The sequence below is a fragment of the Ranitomeya imitator genome, chromosome 6 (genome assembly GCF_032444005.1).
Source record: "Ranitomeya imitator isolate aRanImi1 chromosome 6, aRanImi1.pri, whole genome shotgun sequence".
Lineage (NCBI taxonomy): Eukaryota > Metazoa > Chordata > Amphibia > Anura > Dendrobatidae > Ranitomeya > Ranitomeya imitator.
Genome location: NC_091287.1, coordinates 37,726,020 through 37,744,179, shown reverse-complemented (window position 1 = coordinate 37,744,179; position 18,160 = coordinate 37,726,020). Strand labels below are relative to the sequence as shown.

Genomic DNA, 18,160 nt, shown 5'->3' with positions numbered 1-18,160 from the left:
CTGATGTTCGATGTTCGCTTGCCCTGAGCTCTCCCTTTCCTCTATGGCTCCTGGAATACTCCGTACAGCTCTGCAGCTTCCATGAGTTCCGTCCCAACTCACTTATGCAATTCCCTGTCCAACTTCCCTCTGCTATGAAGATATTAAGGCACGCTTCTCAGTGCCTTAGTTGGACCATAGGCCCCGGACGTTCCAGGAATGTCCGCTCCAAGTTTATAGGGTTCAATGATAGAAGTCGGTCACAGGAGCGCCGAAAAGAAACTCTGACACAGGATGAAGCTTAGCCACAACGCGTTTTGACGTAAATACCTTCTTCAGGTGAGATTTGGTGTGAATTCTGTTGTCGGGCTCCCTCCTGTGGTCTTGAATGGTACTTCGGCTGGTTCTGTCCATGGACTTCCTCTGGTGGGTGTTTCTGAGTTTCCTTCCACAGGTGAAGAGGTTAATTCGTTAGCTGGCTGCTCTATTTAACTCCACTTAGATCTTTGCTCCATGCCACCTGTCAATGTTCCAGTATTGGGTAACAAGTGACTAGCACACTCCAAGAGATTGTGATGCAAAATAAAGGGGTTTATTACATACAAAGTCACAAACGTTTCGGTCAACTCTTGACCTTCATCAGTGTGCTAGAAAGAAAATTATATACAGAACAAAAAAATTATATTAACAAAACTGGGAGTGTAACAAAAATAAGGACATAGTGATAACAAAACAACAGAAGTATATACATCACGAGAACAAAAAGTCATAAGACGTAAAGAGATATACAATCATGGAGTACAATCAGCAAAAACACGTCTATGTTAGAGTATAGCTGCAAATCGATATATGTGCAAGGAACCGCAAGACTAGAACAGAAGTACCAGTGTGGGACTAGAAAGATATATATAGTGGCAAGGCAAGGAGAAGACTTAGGGGGGGGGGGATGTATAGTCTATGATAGGAGACCTACCTAAGTACACCTGTATGTTCGGATGAGCCCCAATGTAGAGTACAATAAATTGCATCTATAGAGAATGGAAATATAATAATGACCTATACAGCAGTAGTGTCGTTACAGTGTGCTATGTGAGACTAAACGTAGTCATAGCATAAGGGTACATACCAATTAGATAGTTCTGGTAAGCTTGAACCAGATAAGGTAGCAGGGAAAAATCTATAGAGGAGAATATGCTGAGTAAAACAGGGGGTATATATAGGAAAAAAATATATAATATAATATAATGGAGTGCCAACTGACTAAGACAGGGGTACATACCCGGTAAGATGGAAAGGCCAAAGGAAGGAACCTTACGGCTGAAAACTAGACCGCTGATCTATAAGGATAAAAAGTATATATATATGTAAGCCAAACGGCTGGGAAGGCCTGACACATGGGCGCTAGGTGGGACTAGTGTAGGTAAAACCCGATACAAAGAACTTACCAGCGCACAGAGAGTGTGAGTCTCCGCGGTGTCCACCGCAAGGAGGAGTGTGTGGTAATGTGCCTAGTTCAGCTATAAATAGAGAGTGAAAGAGCGCGCAGTGTCAGCCGGAATGTGGTCCGGAAAAGGGGCGGGGCGGTGATGACGCCGGTGTCAGCTGGCCACAGGGGGCGGTGACCTATGCGTTACACAGAGGAGAATGAAGATGGAGGTGCGTTCCAGAAGAGAAAGCGGTGATGACGCCGGTGTCAGCTGGCAACAAGGGGCGGTAACATGTACGTTCCACAGAGGAGAATGAAGATGGAGGTGCGTTCCAGAAGAGAAAGCGGTGATGACGCCGGTGTCAGCTGGCAACAAGGGGCGGTAACATGTACGTTCCACAGAGGAGAATGAAGATGGAGGTGCGTTCCAGAAGAGAAAGCGGTGATGACGCCGGAGTCAGCTGGCAACAAGGGGCGGTAACATGTGCGTTCCACAGAGGAGAATGAAGATGGAGGTGCGTTCCAGAAGAGAAAGCGGTGATGACGCCGGTGTCAGCTGGCAACAAGGGGCGGTAACATGTACGTTCCACAGAGGAGAATGAAGATGGAGGTGCGTTCCAGAAGAGAAAGCGGTGATGACGCCGGAGTCAGCTGGCAACAAGGGGCGGTAACATGTACGTTCCACAGAGGAGAATGAAGATGGAGGTGCGTTCCAGAAGAGAAAGCGGTGATGACGCCGGAGTCAGCTGGCAACAAGGGGCGGTAACATGTACGTTCCACAGAGGAGAATGAAGATGGAGGTGCGTTCCAGAAGAGAAAGCGGTGATGACGCCGGAGTCAGCTGGCAACAAGGGGCGGTAACATGTGCGTTCCACAGAGAAGAATGAAGATGGAGGTGCGTTCCAGAAGAGAAAGCGGTGATGACGCCGGTGTCAGCTGGCAACAAGGGGCGGTAACATGTACGTTCCACAGAGGAGAATGAAGATGGAGGTGCGTTCCAGAGGAGAAAGCGGTGATGACGCCGGTGTCAGCTGGCAACAAGGGGCGGTAACATGTGCGTTCCACAGAGGAGAATGAAGATGGAGGTGCGTTCCAGAAGAGAAAGCGGTGAATCGCTGTGCGGGTGGCCGTGGAGTGTCACAGGCAACGGAGACATGGAATCAAAATGGACGATTCTGTAAAAACAAAACTATAATTAGTACATGATGGTACTTGGGGCCACACATGGTACATATTAGAGAACCCAAAAATTACTAAAGGCATATCATAGTGTAGAAATCTGTACATATAAATGCAGTAACTTTACCAAAAGGAAAGGCATGACTAATACAAATCCCAAAATTGGTTACATGCTAAACGTAAATGCACTATTTCTAAAAAAAACACACTGCTCTATATCATGTCTATATGAGACATGGGGGTAAAGACCCCTCTGGGTAAACTAAATGCCCATTTAGTTTACCCAGAGGGGTCTTTACCCCCATGTCTCATGTAGGTACTCTACATTGGGGCTCATCCGAACATACAGGTGTACTTAGGTAGGTCTCCTATCATAGACTATACATCCCCCCCCCCCTAAGTCTTCTCCTTGCCTTGCCACTATATATATCTTTCTAGTCCCACACTGGTACTTCTGTTCTAGTCTTGCGGTTCCTTGCACATATATCGATTTGCAGCTATACTCTAACATAGACGTGTTTTTGCTGATTGTACTCCATGATTGTATATCTCTTTACGTCTTATGACTTTTTGTTCTCGTGATGTATATACTTCTGTTGTTTTGTTATCACTATGTCCTTATTTTTGTTACACTCCCAGTTTTGTTAATATAATTTTTTTGTTCTGTATATAATTTTCTTTCTAGCACACTGATGAAGGTCAAGAGTTGACCGAAACGTTTGTGACTTTGTATGTAATAAACCCCTTTATTTTGCATCACAATCTCTTGGAGTGTGCTAGTCACTTGTTATCTATATATAAGGTTTGGGCACCTATTGACTGTGCACCTCCCTCCTCGGCTGTGCTTTGCATCTTCTATACCAATGTTCCAGTATTGGTCTTGTTCACTCCTGGATCGTTCTTGTGACCTGTCTTCCCAGCAGAAGCTAAGTTCCTGCTTGTATTTTCTTTGCTTTGCTATTTTTCTGTCCAGCTTGCTATTTTTATTGTTGTCTTGCTTGCTGGAAGCTCTGGGACGCAGAGGGAGCGCCTCCGCACCGTGAGTCGGTGCGGAGGGTCTTTTTGCGCCTTTTGCGTGGTCTTTTTGTAGGTTTTTGTGCTGACCGCAAAGCAACCTTTCCTATCCTCAGTCTGTTCAGTAAGTCGGGCCTCACTTTGCTAAATCTATTTCATCTCTGTGTTTGTATTTTCATCTTTACTCACAGTCATTATATGTGGGGGGCTGCCTTTTCCTTTGGGGAATTTCTCTGAGGCAAGGTAGGCTTTATTTTTCTATCTTCAGGGCTAGCTAGTTCCTTAGGCTGTGCCGAGTTGCATAGGGAGCGTTAGGCGCAATCCACGGCTATTTCTAGTGTGTTTGATAGGATTAGGGATTGCGGTCAGCAGAGTTCCCACGTCCCAGAGCTCGTCCTTTATTATCAGTAACTATCAGGTCATTCTGTGTGCTCTTAACCACCAGGTCCATTATTGTCCTGACCACCAGGTCATAACAGGCGTTCCAAGGTTATGGCTGATGTTCTCTGGCTGCTGAGCAGCCGTGCTCCTCGTGCCCTCAGACCTCTAACTACTCCTCTGTCTCCATCTAATCTCTCACTCTCACCTCTCTAACCAGGTGTTCCTCTTATTAACTGGCCCTGCCCGTCCCACACTGGGCTGTTCCTGAACACATTAACTCTCTTTCCTAAACCTGTCTACTTCCTGACCTTACTGTGCACTCCACTGCCCTTTTACCAATCTTATCTTATAGCTAAATCTTAACCTATATCCTATGTACTAATCTTATCCTTTCCCTATATCTAATACATATATCAGAACACATTGACTCATCCACATATTATAGCAATACATTAACTGTGCATCTTGGTGCCTATAAGGTTCTATGCAATACAAAATATTTTTTCATATACACAGGTTATAACCATTTTTCTAATTAAGGGAGAAGCACATGACCGTTACAGGGGCCCGACTGGGATCGATGGGGGTCTCAGCAGTCGGGACCTCACTGATCCACAATTTATCACTTTTTCTTTACCTAATTGTTAATCATAAGTGTTGGGAATGTCAACCTGTATATTAGGAAACTTGGCATACGTCTAAACATTTTCTCAAAATTCGGAAAGTACAATGCTAGTAAAAAGTTTTTCCGGTCTCACTAAGTGATGGTATATAGCTGGCAATACTTTATGATCAGGCAGCGTCCGTCTTCTGCAACCACCCCCAGCCTAGATCCTTAGACTGATCGTGAAATTTTAGGATAGAAGGAAAAATTAATATACTGTATGTAGGAAAGCGCAATCTCGCCAGCGGATAATTATGTTTACTGCATCAAGTGACATTAGACTGAAGGAAAACATTTGCAGCTGCCAGAAGAGACATTGCGGCTCTTACACTGGTGTCAGGTGTAGACAAGGAAAGAACCCGGCGCAGAAATGTGCAATGTGGTTTTCTTTTAGTTGAAGATGAGCGGTGGAGGTGGGAAACAAAATGCAAACAATTTGTTATTTGTCGGCAAGACGTCAGTCCAAAACTGCTGGAGGCTCCTCGCCATCTCACGACAAAGAAACGGGAACGTCTGAGACCGGAAGTTTTAGTTTCGTTAATTAAATGTACAGTCACAAGAAAAAGTACGTAACTTGCCTGGATTTCTGCACGGACTCCTTTTCAAGTTAGATTTACTGACACCCAAACTAATAACACAGATTTAGTTTTATCATATGATATACTGGAAAGAAGGGGGAAAAAATCCAAATTATTGAAAATAAAAAAGTGCAATTTCCCCTTCTTTTTATCTTTATTTACCATGTTCACTATATGGTAAAAATTGTCCTGGCAATATGATTCTCTAGGTCAGCACGAGTGCGCAGATATCAAACATGTATAGTTTTTTTTTATTTAGGTGATGAATTGGAAATATGTTAATATATATATATATATATATATATATATATATATATATATATATACATATAACGTTTGTCTGGGGCTGTAGGAGGTTTACAGTTTGTGACCTGATCACACGTGGTTACTGATCCCATTTTGGGGTTGTTAGGATGTTTTGATCGCCTCTTATTTCATTCTATTGCACTGCTGTGGGGGCCATAATACGTAAGTTGGTGGTTTTTCAATTTTTTTTCTCATTATACTGTTTACTGATTGGATTAATATATTTTATATTTTGATAGATCGGACTTTTATGAATACAGCGTTACCAAATATGAGTATTTTTACATTTCTTTTTTTTCGATTGTCTTATTTTTTAGGGGGGAAATTGTACTTTTGTGTGATTTTTATTGATATTTTTTTGCATTTTACTTTTTCTACATTTATTAGTTTCCTTAGGGGGCTTAAAGCTGTGATCGTCTGATCGCCTGTGTTATATGTACTGTATAGTGAAATAGTGTATAGTGAAAATCATGATCTCCTATGAATGCCGGCTAAATGCTGGCTTTCACAGGGAGATCATCATGACAAGCGCAGAGGTCATCAGCACATCAAATAACCACTGAGCCACCATGCTGCCGCTGTTCGGGCAGTATGAATAAGATGAAAGATTAACGTTAAGTCAAATTTAGGAATTTCAACTTTTTAAAAATTTGCTAAGAAAAGTGAGAAAACCCACTTCAGTATGGTTGGTTGTATAAAAACAAGAAAAAAATATCTAAACAGAAGTGTTATACGTATATGAGCCACATTTCTCAATGTGTGACACTTTCATAAATTAGGCATAAAAGCAGCTAAAAGCAAAACTGACCCACTTGGCAAAAAAAGGGTTTTAATTCAAGACCAAGAGATGAGATTAGAAGTGTGGGTTTCACAGGTATTTTGCCCATGAAATAAAGGAATACGAAGCCTGGTTACTGACAAACCTGTCCTTCTAAATAAAGACCGATAGTGTGAACAATGCCTAGAGGTAAACAACTTTAGAAGATGTCTTATAAAGACACAAAGATGGACAATGCTATAGATGCAATGATTAAGTGTTCAGCAATCCACAGGAAGACAAACTGGGTAGAAATGGAGACAATCCAGGACTGCTGATATTCTCCATGGGAAGTAGATGTCATGTTATGATTACTCCAAAAAAGATGACTTGTGTTTTGGATTGGCCCAGTCACAGTCCTGCCTCCTATTAATATATTTTTTTACCTTAAAATTGTATGATGTAATATGAGTGTATTAATATACTCACTGACGCCGCTCTCTCCGGCGTCGTTATGCTCCTCTTCTCGGTGACATCGCCCCTCTGTAGACTCTGCGGGATCCAGCGCCGTTCTGCTCCTCTTCTCGGTTACGTTGCCCCTCTGTAGACTCTCCAGGATCCAACGTCCTTCTGCTCCTCTTCTCAGTGACGTCGCCCCTCTGTAGACTCTCCGGGATCCAACGTCCTTCTGCTCCTCTTCTCAGTGACGTCGCCCCTCTGTAGACTCTCCGGGATCCAACGTCCTTCTGTTCCTCTTCTCAGTGACGTCGCCCCTCTGTAGACTCTCCAGGATCCAACGTCCTTCTGCTCCTCTTCTCAGTGACGTCGCCCCTCTGTAGACTCTCCGGGATCCAACGTCCTTCTGTTCCTCTTCTCAGTGACGTCGCCCCTCTGTAGACTCTCCAGGATCCAACGTCCTTCTGCTCCTCTTCTCAGTGACATCGCCCCTCTGTAGAATCTCCGGGTCACGCTGTGCTCTGAATGATTTGGAAGTGGCTTTTACAATGTCTATAGAGCGTCATAGACTTATATTGAAAAAAATAGACTTCTGGCTAAAGCATAGAGTGAGCCGGGTAGTCCGAATTGTAGTTGATCCCAGGCACCCAGAGCGTCTACTACAACTGAGTGTCCGCCTCCAGTAGGCGTAAATGGCAAAACTGATGTACGATAAAGCATATGTTCACTTTGTTGGCACCATTATAGTCTATGGACCCGCCAGCGCAGACGTCTGAATTACATTTTGCGTTCGAACGTAAGCCCCGATGAGATCAACCAATGGTTGCCAGAGCACAGTACAAAAGCACCATAGCCCTATCGAAATGCTGTGCCATGCAAGGCACCATCGAAATAATAACAAACTTAACCTCTTGACGACCTATGACATATAGGTACGTCATAGGTCACCTCCTTCCATTTCATGGAGGCTCCAGCACTGAATCTACATGTTTCCCGGCAAGTGACAGCTGATTTGATCAGCTGTCATGTGCCTCTATCAGCCGCGGGTGGAATCGCAATCTCTGACAGCGGCGTGTAACTGGCACATACCAGATGCGCGTCACTAACCCCTCCCTTTGGTGCCCCTGTCACATGATCGTGTGGCGCCGAGGGGTTGGCATGACAGTCAGGGGTCTGCAGAAAATCGCCGTGATTGTCATTGTAGATCTCCATAGGAGATGATGATTTCTGCTACACATAGCACGACTGGAGCACTGCCATATGTAGCACAAGCGATCGGAAGATCGCAGCTTCAAGTCTCCTATGGAAACTATTGAAGCACGTAAAATGTAGAAAAAATGTTTTAAGAAAATAGTAAAAAAAAATAAAAAATATAAAAGTTCAAATCACCTCCCCCTTTGTCCCATTCGATAAAAAAAAGCACCTATTTGGTATCGCTGTGTTCAGAAACACTAATGTATCAAAATATAAACAAAATAATTAACATCCGTAAATGCCGTAACAAGAAAAAAAATCTAAATTACGTTTTTTTGTTGCCGCATCATTGCAATAAAATGCAATAACAGGCGATAAAAACATAAACATCTTATCTACCCCAAAATGGTATCAATAAAAACGTCAGCTTGGCGCTTCAAAAATACCACCCGGCCCCAGATCCTTTGCTATTTTTTTTTTCAATTTCCTGCACTTGGAATATTTTTCTTGTTTCCAGAACACGATATGTTAATACCGATGGTGTCGTTCAAAAGTACAACTCGTCCCGCAAAACAACAAGCTCTCACACAGCCATATTGACGGAAAAATAAAAAGTTATGGCTCTGGGAAGAAGGGGAGCAAAACATGAAAGCGCAAAAACTGGAAAAACGTAAGGTCGTGAAGGGCTTATTAATTAATATTTATTGGGTCTTAGGGGTAATCTCTTTTCTTGTGCAGAGTGACATGTCTGACATGCCAGGGTAAGGAGACTTATAGGCCAAGCAATGCTCCTCTGGGAAATTAAATATGCAATACATACCTTCAGAGAGGAAGAGAACTATAACTCCACTACCTCCTTCTGCAAGTAGAAATCCTAAAGTCAATATTTGAACATTTAGCAAGCCTTGTCACATGACTTAGGATAAAAGCCAAATCAGTCTGCAACACGTGTTTTGGGGTGTTACTTCTCATCAGTGCAAAGTATGAGATTCAGTTTGGCTGTATGACTGGTGGATCCAATATTATCTACTGTATATAGTGGTATTATCAGTCATTGTACAGGAGGAGGTGAGCTGTGATATCACCTATTGTGAATTATGGATCTTGTGTTATCTGCTGTATATAGAGGTGTTATCAGTCATTGTACAGGAGGAGGAGGTGAGCTGTGATATCACCTATTGTGAGTGGTGGATCCGGTGTTATCTACTGTATATAGAGGTGTTATTAGTCATTGTACAGGAGGAGGTGAGCTGTGACATCACCTATTGTGAATGGTAGATCCTGTGTTATCTACTGTATATAGAGGTGTTATCAGTCATTGTACAGGAGGAGGAGGTGAGCTGTGACATCACCTATTGTGAATGGTAGATCCTGTGTTATCTACTGTATATAGAGGTGTTATCAGTCATTGTACAGGAGGAGGAGGAGGTGAGCTGTGATATCACCTATTGTGAATGGTCGATACTGTGTTATCTACTGTATATAGAGGTGTTATCAGTCATTGTACAGAGGGAGGAGGTGAGCTGTGACATCACCTATTGTGAATGGTGGATCCTGTATCTACTGTATATAGAGGTGTTATCAGTCATTGTACAGGAGGAGGCAGTGAGCTGTGACATCACCTATTGTGAATGGTGGATCCTGTGTTATCTACTGTATATAGAGGTGTTATCAGTCATTGTACAGGAGGAGGAGGTGAGCTGTGACATCGCCTATTGTGAATGGTAGATCCTGTGTTATCTACTGTATATAGAGTTGTTATCAGTCATTGTACAGGAGGAGGAGGTGAGCTGTGACATCACCTATTGTGAATGGTGGATCCTGTGTTATCTACTGTATATAGAGGTGTTATCAGTCATTGTACAGGAGGAGGAGGTGAGCTGTGATATCACCTATTGTGAATGGTGGATCCTGTGTTATCTACTGTATATAGAGGTGTTATCAGTCATTGTACAGGAGGAGGTGAGCTGTGACATCACCTATTGTGAATGGTGGATCCTGTGTTATCTACTGTATATAGAGGTGTTATCAGTCATTGTACAGGAGAAGGGGTGAGCTGTGACATCACCTATTGTGAATGATGGATTCTGCGTTATCAGTTGTGTATATAGAGGTTTTACCTGTGATTTTATTCCTGTCTATGATAATAATGAGATGTTTCCTGAGAAGTGATCTGTACAGAACAGGTCAACTATTGAGACTTAATGTTCAGAATGAAAACTAAAAGTATTTATTTTAATATTTATAGTGATCTGGAAATATATTTTAAAAATACCGAAAAAAATATATTTAACATAACGTGATATGAAAAATTGTTATTTTTTTGTGACAATAGATTCATTGTAGATCTAGCACTGAGGCTCGGAGCTTCCAGGCAGCTCAGTAAAGATTCATTCTCTGATACGATGCGACTCTGAGTAACTTCGATAAAGATTTGCGATTCCCTATAGAGAAGAACAAAAGCAATCATGTCACTTATAACAGATAAATAATATCCGCAGCCACAGGACTCAGGACACCGAGTTCATCATCGTTTCCTGAGCTGCCGCTTTCTTCTTCATCATCATCATTTATCAGTATACGGAGCAGTTTGCTGAAGAATACTGGGTACATCTGAAGTCATCAGTAGATTCCGAAAATCCTGGAACCGAGTCCAAACCAGATCCTGACAATAAACCAAAGCAAGTGAGGATGGACACAGCGGATCCTGGGACACATTATATACGGATTTATCATTAAAGAATGAAATGTGAAAAATCATCTCACCCTCCACAAGATTATGGAGATTGCAATAATTGATCCCGTTGTCCAACACGATATACCAGGGTTCGGATACTGAGAATGCCTCAAAGTGGAAAGATGGAACACTTTTGTTAAACCATAGTTAAGTGATTTGTACAGTATTTACAGTGAATGTCCATCTTTGAGAGTGTTTAGAACTTTATTCTCTGATACAAAGCTCCAAATCCCCTCAGTAGACATAGGATTAATGATAAACTCCTAGCTACCTGCCGTCAACACTAGAGGGAGCTATCTGCATACTGTGCCTCTAGTGGTAGCTGCTGGTAGACAAAAGTTTATCATTTAATATGTCTATGCCAGAGTTTGGCATTCAAGTCTGCAGTCACTCTATGTAACAACAAACTTGTGAATCATCACAGCGCGCACAGTGCATGCTGTCAGGATTCCCCTGTGCCATTGCCTTCCAGATATGTGACCGGAAGTATGCGATTTGCATACTTCTAGTCACATTCCGACTAGACTTGTCCAGCCTCACTCAATTCACTTGTGTTGAGTGAGGCTGCGCACGTCTAGTTGGCATGTGATCGCATGTATGCAAATCACGTGCTTGCGGGCACACTCCTGGCACCTGAGAATCATGACAGTGCATAGTGTGCGTGCTGTGAGGATTCACAAGTCTGCAGTCAAATAGAATGACTCAAGCCTGAGCAACCTCATAATAAACTTAGTTTACATACTTCTGAACAAATAGCTGATGTCAGCTCAAGACCGAACAAAGCAACAACCAAGGCATTCAACAAGAGAAAATAAAGGTAAACCACCTGTATGTCTCTCATACAAATAAAACACTGTCAACATATACTTCTGTACATATAATACTGGTCATCTGAGGACATGACTTTAGATATTTTTGCAAATACATCCGCAGAGATACTTTTAAGGTTGGGACTGAGCCTTAGCTGTTTTTTGCATATACAACAGCTGCAGGCTTATGCTGCAGTACCTATGTTGAGCAGACAGCAGATGGCGCTGTTTTAAATGGAACCTGTCAGCAGGTTTTCAGACCCCAAATTAATGCAATCTATGTAAAGACCCTGAAATGTTGATTAGATCCATACAATTGTTTTATAATTCCATGCCTCTGTTTTACAGAAATCCATCGGCAAATTTTCATGCAAATGAGCCGCAAGTGGAGGGGCTTTTTCTAGGCTTTTAGAGTTCGTCGGACTCTCTCCCTTTCACCCCAGCCGTCTGCAGTCTCCTGTTAGTGAAGAACAGGTCACTCTTCTCTGTGATCTACTCTCCCCTTCTCTTTTTTTTAAAAAAATCTCATTCACTCGGTGCACTTTTTTTTTTTTTTAGCTGCGGTGCATTGGGGATTTTTTTGCACTGTTTTTGAACTGCGAAGTATTTTTTTTAAACTTTCAGCATTTGTTATTATTTTTTTTTTACGCATTCGATTAATTGCATAAAAGAAAGAATTTTTAAAAAAGCATAAAAAAATATGACATATAAAACTATATCTCCGTTGTCCTACCACAAGAGAGGAAAAAAGGTTGCACACGTGAAGACAAAATGACATCATTATGGAATATGAGGGGTGGTGATACTTACAAAGACCTGGCAGAATTGCCGGGCACCACATGGCATCAGCTTAAAAGTCAGATCGTCTACATAATTGTGCACCAGGTTCCTGTGTTTAGCCACAATATAATGCTCACTAGCCGACTGAAGCTAATAAATCGTAAAGGTAAAATGTTAGCATCTCTAAATCTATAACAACTTTCCAAAAAAATAATACAGATTCCTTCTACATCAGTGTATTAGGGGAGCACATACATACATTGATCTACAAAAAAGTATCCCTGGATTAGAATCTTGGCAAAAAATATGCAGAAACAGTGCCACCCTTGACCACAGGTTGTGTCAGGTATTGCAGCTCAGTGACATTCAAAATAAATTAGTTCCAGACACATCCAATGATTTCCCCACAGTATTGATGATGGCATGGTATACTTGCCTCATACAGGCATCTCTCGCCTCGTTCTTTCATACAATTGTCCATTGATGTCCACAATTTAATCTGCATCACCAAGGATGTGTATACGCTATAACAAGAGACTCCAAAATTCCTGTGTAAAAGAAAAACACAACATATTGTGCCAATGCATCTAGTATGAAATACGAAGCAATTTTGTAATAGTCTTAAAGGGGCTGTCACCTTATAGAAGACTTTTCTTCATAGTCTCAGTTCTTTGCGAAATAACAAACTGAGCTTTACTTACCCTTCCCGTGTCCAGCACCGTGTCTACGCAGCTGCCAGAGTCTATGTTTGGTGCAGTGGTGACGTCATATCGACAGCGCTGCAGCCAATGACTGAGCTCAGCGGCTCTCCTCATGTAGATGGAATGAGCCGCTGGGCTCAATGATTGGTTGCAGCGCTGTCAACCTAATGTCACCAAAAGAATGATGATCCCTCACATACAGTGTCTGAAGAATGCTCCCTCACATACAGTGTCTGAAGAATGCTCCCTCACATACAGTGCCTGAAGAATGCTCGCTCACATACAGTGCCAGAAGAATGCTCCCTCACATACACTGCCTGAAGAATGCTCCCTCACATACAGTGTCTGAAGAATGCTCTCTCACATACAGTGCCTGAAGAATGCTCCCTCACATACAGTGCCAGAAGAATGCTCCCTCACATACAGTGCCAGAAGAATGCTCCCTCACATACAGTGCCTGCAGAATGCTCTCTCACATACAGTGCCAGAAGAATGCTCTCTCACATACAGTGCCTGCAGAATGCTCTCTCACATACAGTGCCTGAAGAATGCTCTCTCACATACAGTGCCTGAAGAATGCTCTCTCACATACACTGCCTGAAGAATGCTCCCTCACATACAGTGCCTGAAGAATGCTCTCTCACATACAGTGCCTGAAGAATGCTCCCTCACATACAGTGCCTGCAGAATGCTCTCTCACATACAGTGCCTGAAGAATGCTCCCTCACATACAGTGCCTGCAGAATGCTCTCTCACATACAGTGCCTGAAGAATGCTCTCTCACATACACTGCCTGAAGAATGCTCTCTCACATACAGTGCCTGCAGAATGCTCTCTCACATACAGTGCCTGAAGAATGCTCTCTCACATACACTGCCTGAAGAATGCTCCCTCACATACAGTGCCTGAAGAATGCTCTCTCACATACAGTGCCTGAAGAATGCTCTCTCACATACACTGCCTGAAGAATGCTCCCTCACATACAGTGCCTGAAGAATGCTCTCTCACATACAGTGCCTGAAGAATGCTCCCTCACATACAGTGCCTGCAGAATGCTCTCTCACATACAGTGCCTGAAGAATGCTCTCTCACATACACTGCCTGAAGAATGCTCCCTCACATACAGTGCCTGCAGAATGCTCTCTCACATACAGTGCCTGAAGAATGCTCTCTCACATACACTGCCTGAAGAATGCTCCCTCACATACAGTGCCTGAAGAATGCTCTCTCACATACAGTGCCTGAAGAATGCTCCCTCACATACAGTGCCTGCAGAATGCTCTCTCACATACAGTGCCTGAAGAATGCTCTCTCACATACACTGCCTGAAGAATGCTCTCTCACATACAGTGCCTGCAGAATGCTCTCTCACATACAGTGCCTGAAGAATGCTCTCTCACATACACTGCCTGAAGAATGCTCCCTCACATACAGTGCCTGAAGAATGCTCTCTCACATACAGTGCCAGAAGAATGCTCCCTCACATACAGTGCCTGCAGAATGCTCTCTCACATACAGTGCCAGAAGAATGCTCCCTCACATACAGTGCCTGCAGAATGCTCTCTCACATACAGTGCCTGAAGAATGCTCTCTCACATACACTGCCTGAAGAATGCTCCCTCACATACAGTGCCTGAAGAATGCTCTCTCACATACAGTGCCTGAAGAATGCTCTCTCACATACAGTGCCTGAAGAATGCTCTCTCACATACAGTGCCTGCAGAATGCTCTCTCACATACAGTGCCTGAAGAATGCTCTCTCACAAACAGTGCCTGAAGAATGCTCCCTCACATACAGTGCCTGAAGAATGCTCTCTCACAAACAGTGCCTGAAGAATGCTCTCTCACATACAATGCCTGAAGAATGCTCCCTCACATACAGTGCCTGCAGAATGCTCTCTCACATACAGTGCCTGAAGAATGCTCTCTCACATACAGTGCCTGAAGAATGCTCCCTCACATACAGTGCCTGCAGAATGCTCTCTCACATACAGTGCCTGAAGAATGCTCTCTCACATACAGTGCCTGAAGAATGCTCCCTCACATACAGTGCCTGCAGAATGCTCTCTCACATACAGTGCCTGAAGAATGCTCTCTCACATACACTGCCTGAAGAATGCTCCCTCACATACAGTGCCTGCAGAATGCTCTCTCACATACAGTGCCTGAAGAATGCTCTCTCACATACACTGCCTGAAGAATGCTCCCTCACATACAGTGCCTGAAGAATGCTCTCTCACATACAGTGCCTGAAGAATGCTCCCTCACATACAGTGCCTGCAGAATGCTCTCTCACATACAGTGCCTGAAGAATGCTCTCTCACATACACTGCCTGAAGAATGCTCTCTCACATACAGTGCCTGCAGAATGCTCTCTCACATACAGTGCCTGAAGAATGCTCTCTCACATACACTGCCTGAAGAATGCTCCCTCACAAACAGTGCCTGAAGAATGCTCCCTCACATACAGTGCCTGAAGAATGCTCTCTCACAAACAGTGCCTGAAGAATGCTCTCTCACATACAATGCCTGAAGAATGCTCCCTCACATACAGTGCCTGCAGAATGCTCTCTCACATACAGTGCCTGAAGAATGCTCTCTCACATACAGTGCCTGAAGAATGCTCCCTCACATACAGTGCCTGCAGAATGCTCTCTCACATACAGTGCCTGAAGAATGCTCTCTCACATACACTGCCTGAAGAATGCTCCCTCACATACAGTGCCTGCAGAATGCTCTCTCACATACAGTGCCTGAAGAATGCTCTCTCACATACACTGCCTGAAGAATGCTCCCTCACAAACAGTGCCTGAAGAATGCTCCCTCACATACAGTGCCTGAAGAATGCTCTCTCACAAACAGTACCTGAAGAATGCTCTCTGACATACAGTGCCAGAAGAATGCTCTCTCACATACAGTTCCAGAAGAATGCTCCCTCGCATACAGTGCCAGAAGAATGCTCTCTCACATACAGTGCCAGGAGAATGCTCCCTCACATACAGTGCCTGAAGAATGCTCCTTCAAATACAGTGCCTGAAGAATGCTCTCTCACATACAGTGCCAGAAGAATGCTCCTTCACATAAAGTGCCAGGAGAATGCTCCCTCACATACAGTGCCTGAAGAATGCTCCTTCACATACAGTGCCAGAAGAATGCTCCTTCAAATACAGTGCCTGAAGAATGCTCCCTCACATACAGTGCCTGAAGAATGCTCCTTCACATTCAGTGCCTGAAGAATGTTCTCTCACATACAGTGCCTGAAGAATGCTCCCTCAAATACAGTGCCTGAAGAATGCTCTCTCACATACAGTGCCAGAAGAATGCTCCTTCACATTCAGTGCCTGAAGAGTGTTCTCTCACATACAGTGCCTGAAGAATGCTCCCTCACATACAGTGCCTGAAGAATGCTCCCTCACATACAGTGCCTGAAGAATGCTCCTTCACATACAGTGCCTGAAGAATGCTCCTTCACATACAGTGCCTGAAGAATGTTCCCTCACATACAGTGCCTGCAGAATGCTCTCACACATACAGTGCCTGAAGAATGCTCTCTCACATACACTGCCTGAAGAATGCTCCCTCACATACAGTGCCTGAAGAATGCTCCTTCACATTCAGTGCCTGAAGAATGTTCTCTCACATACAGTGCCTGAAGAATGCTCCCTCAAATACAGTGCCTGAAGAATGCTCTCTCACATACAGTGCCAGAAGAATGCTCCTTCACATTCAGTGCCTGAAGAGTGTTCTCTCACATACAGTGCCTGAAGAATGCTCCCTCACATACAGTGCCTGAAGAATGCTCCCTCACATACAGTGCCTGAAGAATGCTCTCTCACATACACTGCCTGAAGAATGCTCCCTCACATACAGTGCCTGAAGAATGCTCTCTCACATACAGTGCCTGAAGAATGCTCTCTCACATACAGTGCCTGAAGAATGCTCCCTCACATACAGTGCCTGAAGAATGCTCTCTCACATACAGTGCCTGAAGAATGCTCCCTCGCATACAGTGCCTGAAGAATGCTCCCTCACATACAGTGCCTGAAGAATGCTCCCTCACATACAGTGCCAGAAGAATGCTCCTTAACATACAGTGCCTGAAGAATGCTCTCTCACATACAGTGCCTGAAGAATGCTCCCTCACATACAGTGCCTGAAGAATGCTCCCTCACATACAGTGCCAGAAGAATGCTCCCTCACATAAAGTGCCTGAAGAATGCTCCCTCACATACAGTGCCAGAAGAAGGCTTTGCTATGTACAGTGCCAGAAAAATCCTTTCCCGTGTATGGTACCAAGAGAATGCTCCCTCACATACAGTGCAGAAGAATGCTCTCTCACATACACTGCCTGAAGAATGCTCCCTCACATACAGTGCCTGAAGAATGCTCTCTCACATACAGTGCCTGAAGAATGCTCCCTCACATACAGTGCCTGCAGAATGCTCCCTCACATACAGTGCCTGAAGAATGCTCTCTCACATACAGTGCCTGAAGAATGCTCTCTCACATACACTGCCTGAAGAATGCTCTCTCACATACACTGCCTGAAGAATGCTCCCTCACATACAGTGCCTGAAGAATGCTCTCTCACATACAGTGCCTGAAGAATGCTCTCTCACATACACTGCCTGAAGAATGCTCCCTCACATACAGTGCCTGAAGAATGCTCTCTCACATACAGTGCCTGAAGAATGCTCTCTCACATACACTGCCTGAAGAATGCTCCCTCACATACAGTGCCTGAAGAATGCTCCTTCACATTCAGTGCCTGAAGAATGTTCTCTCACATACAGTGCCTGAAGAATGCTCCCTCAAATACAGTGCCTGAAGAATGCTCTCTCACATACAGTGCCAGAAGAATGCTCCTTCACATTCAGTGCCTGAAGAGTGTTCTCTCACATACAGTGCCTGAAGAATGCTCCCTCACATACAGTGCCTGAAGAATGCTCTCTCACATACACTGCCTGAAGAATGCTCCCTCACATACAGTGCCTGAAGAATGCTCTCTCACATACAGTGCCTGAAGAATGCTCTCTCACATACAGTGCCTGAAGAATGCTCCCTCACATACAGTGCCTGAAGAATGCTCTCTCACATACAGTGCCTGAAGAATGCTCCCTCGCATACAGTGCCTGAAGAATGCTCCCTCACATACAGTGCCTGAAGAATGCTCCCTCACATACAGTGCCAGAAGAATGC

At 43.8% G+C, this 18,160-nt stretch overlaps 1 long non-coding RNA gene across 1 annotated transcript; it reads right to left on the bottom strand.

Moving 5' to 3' along the window:
• Positions 1-549: 549 nt before the first annotated feature.
• On the bottom strand, positions 550-5,141 carry LOC138641814 (uncharacterized). Its single transcript, XR_011313948.1, has 2 exons — positions 4,973-5,141; positions 550-2,580 (listed from the first exon to the last, which is right to left on the bottom strand). It is a non-coding gene; the product is annotated as an uncharacterized lncRNA (long non-coding RNA).
• Between the last annotated feature and the right edge of the window lie 13,019 nt (positions 5,142-18,160).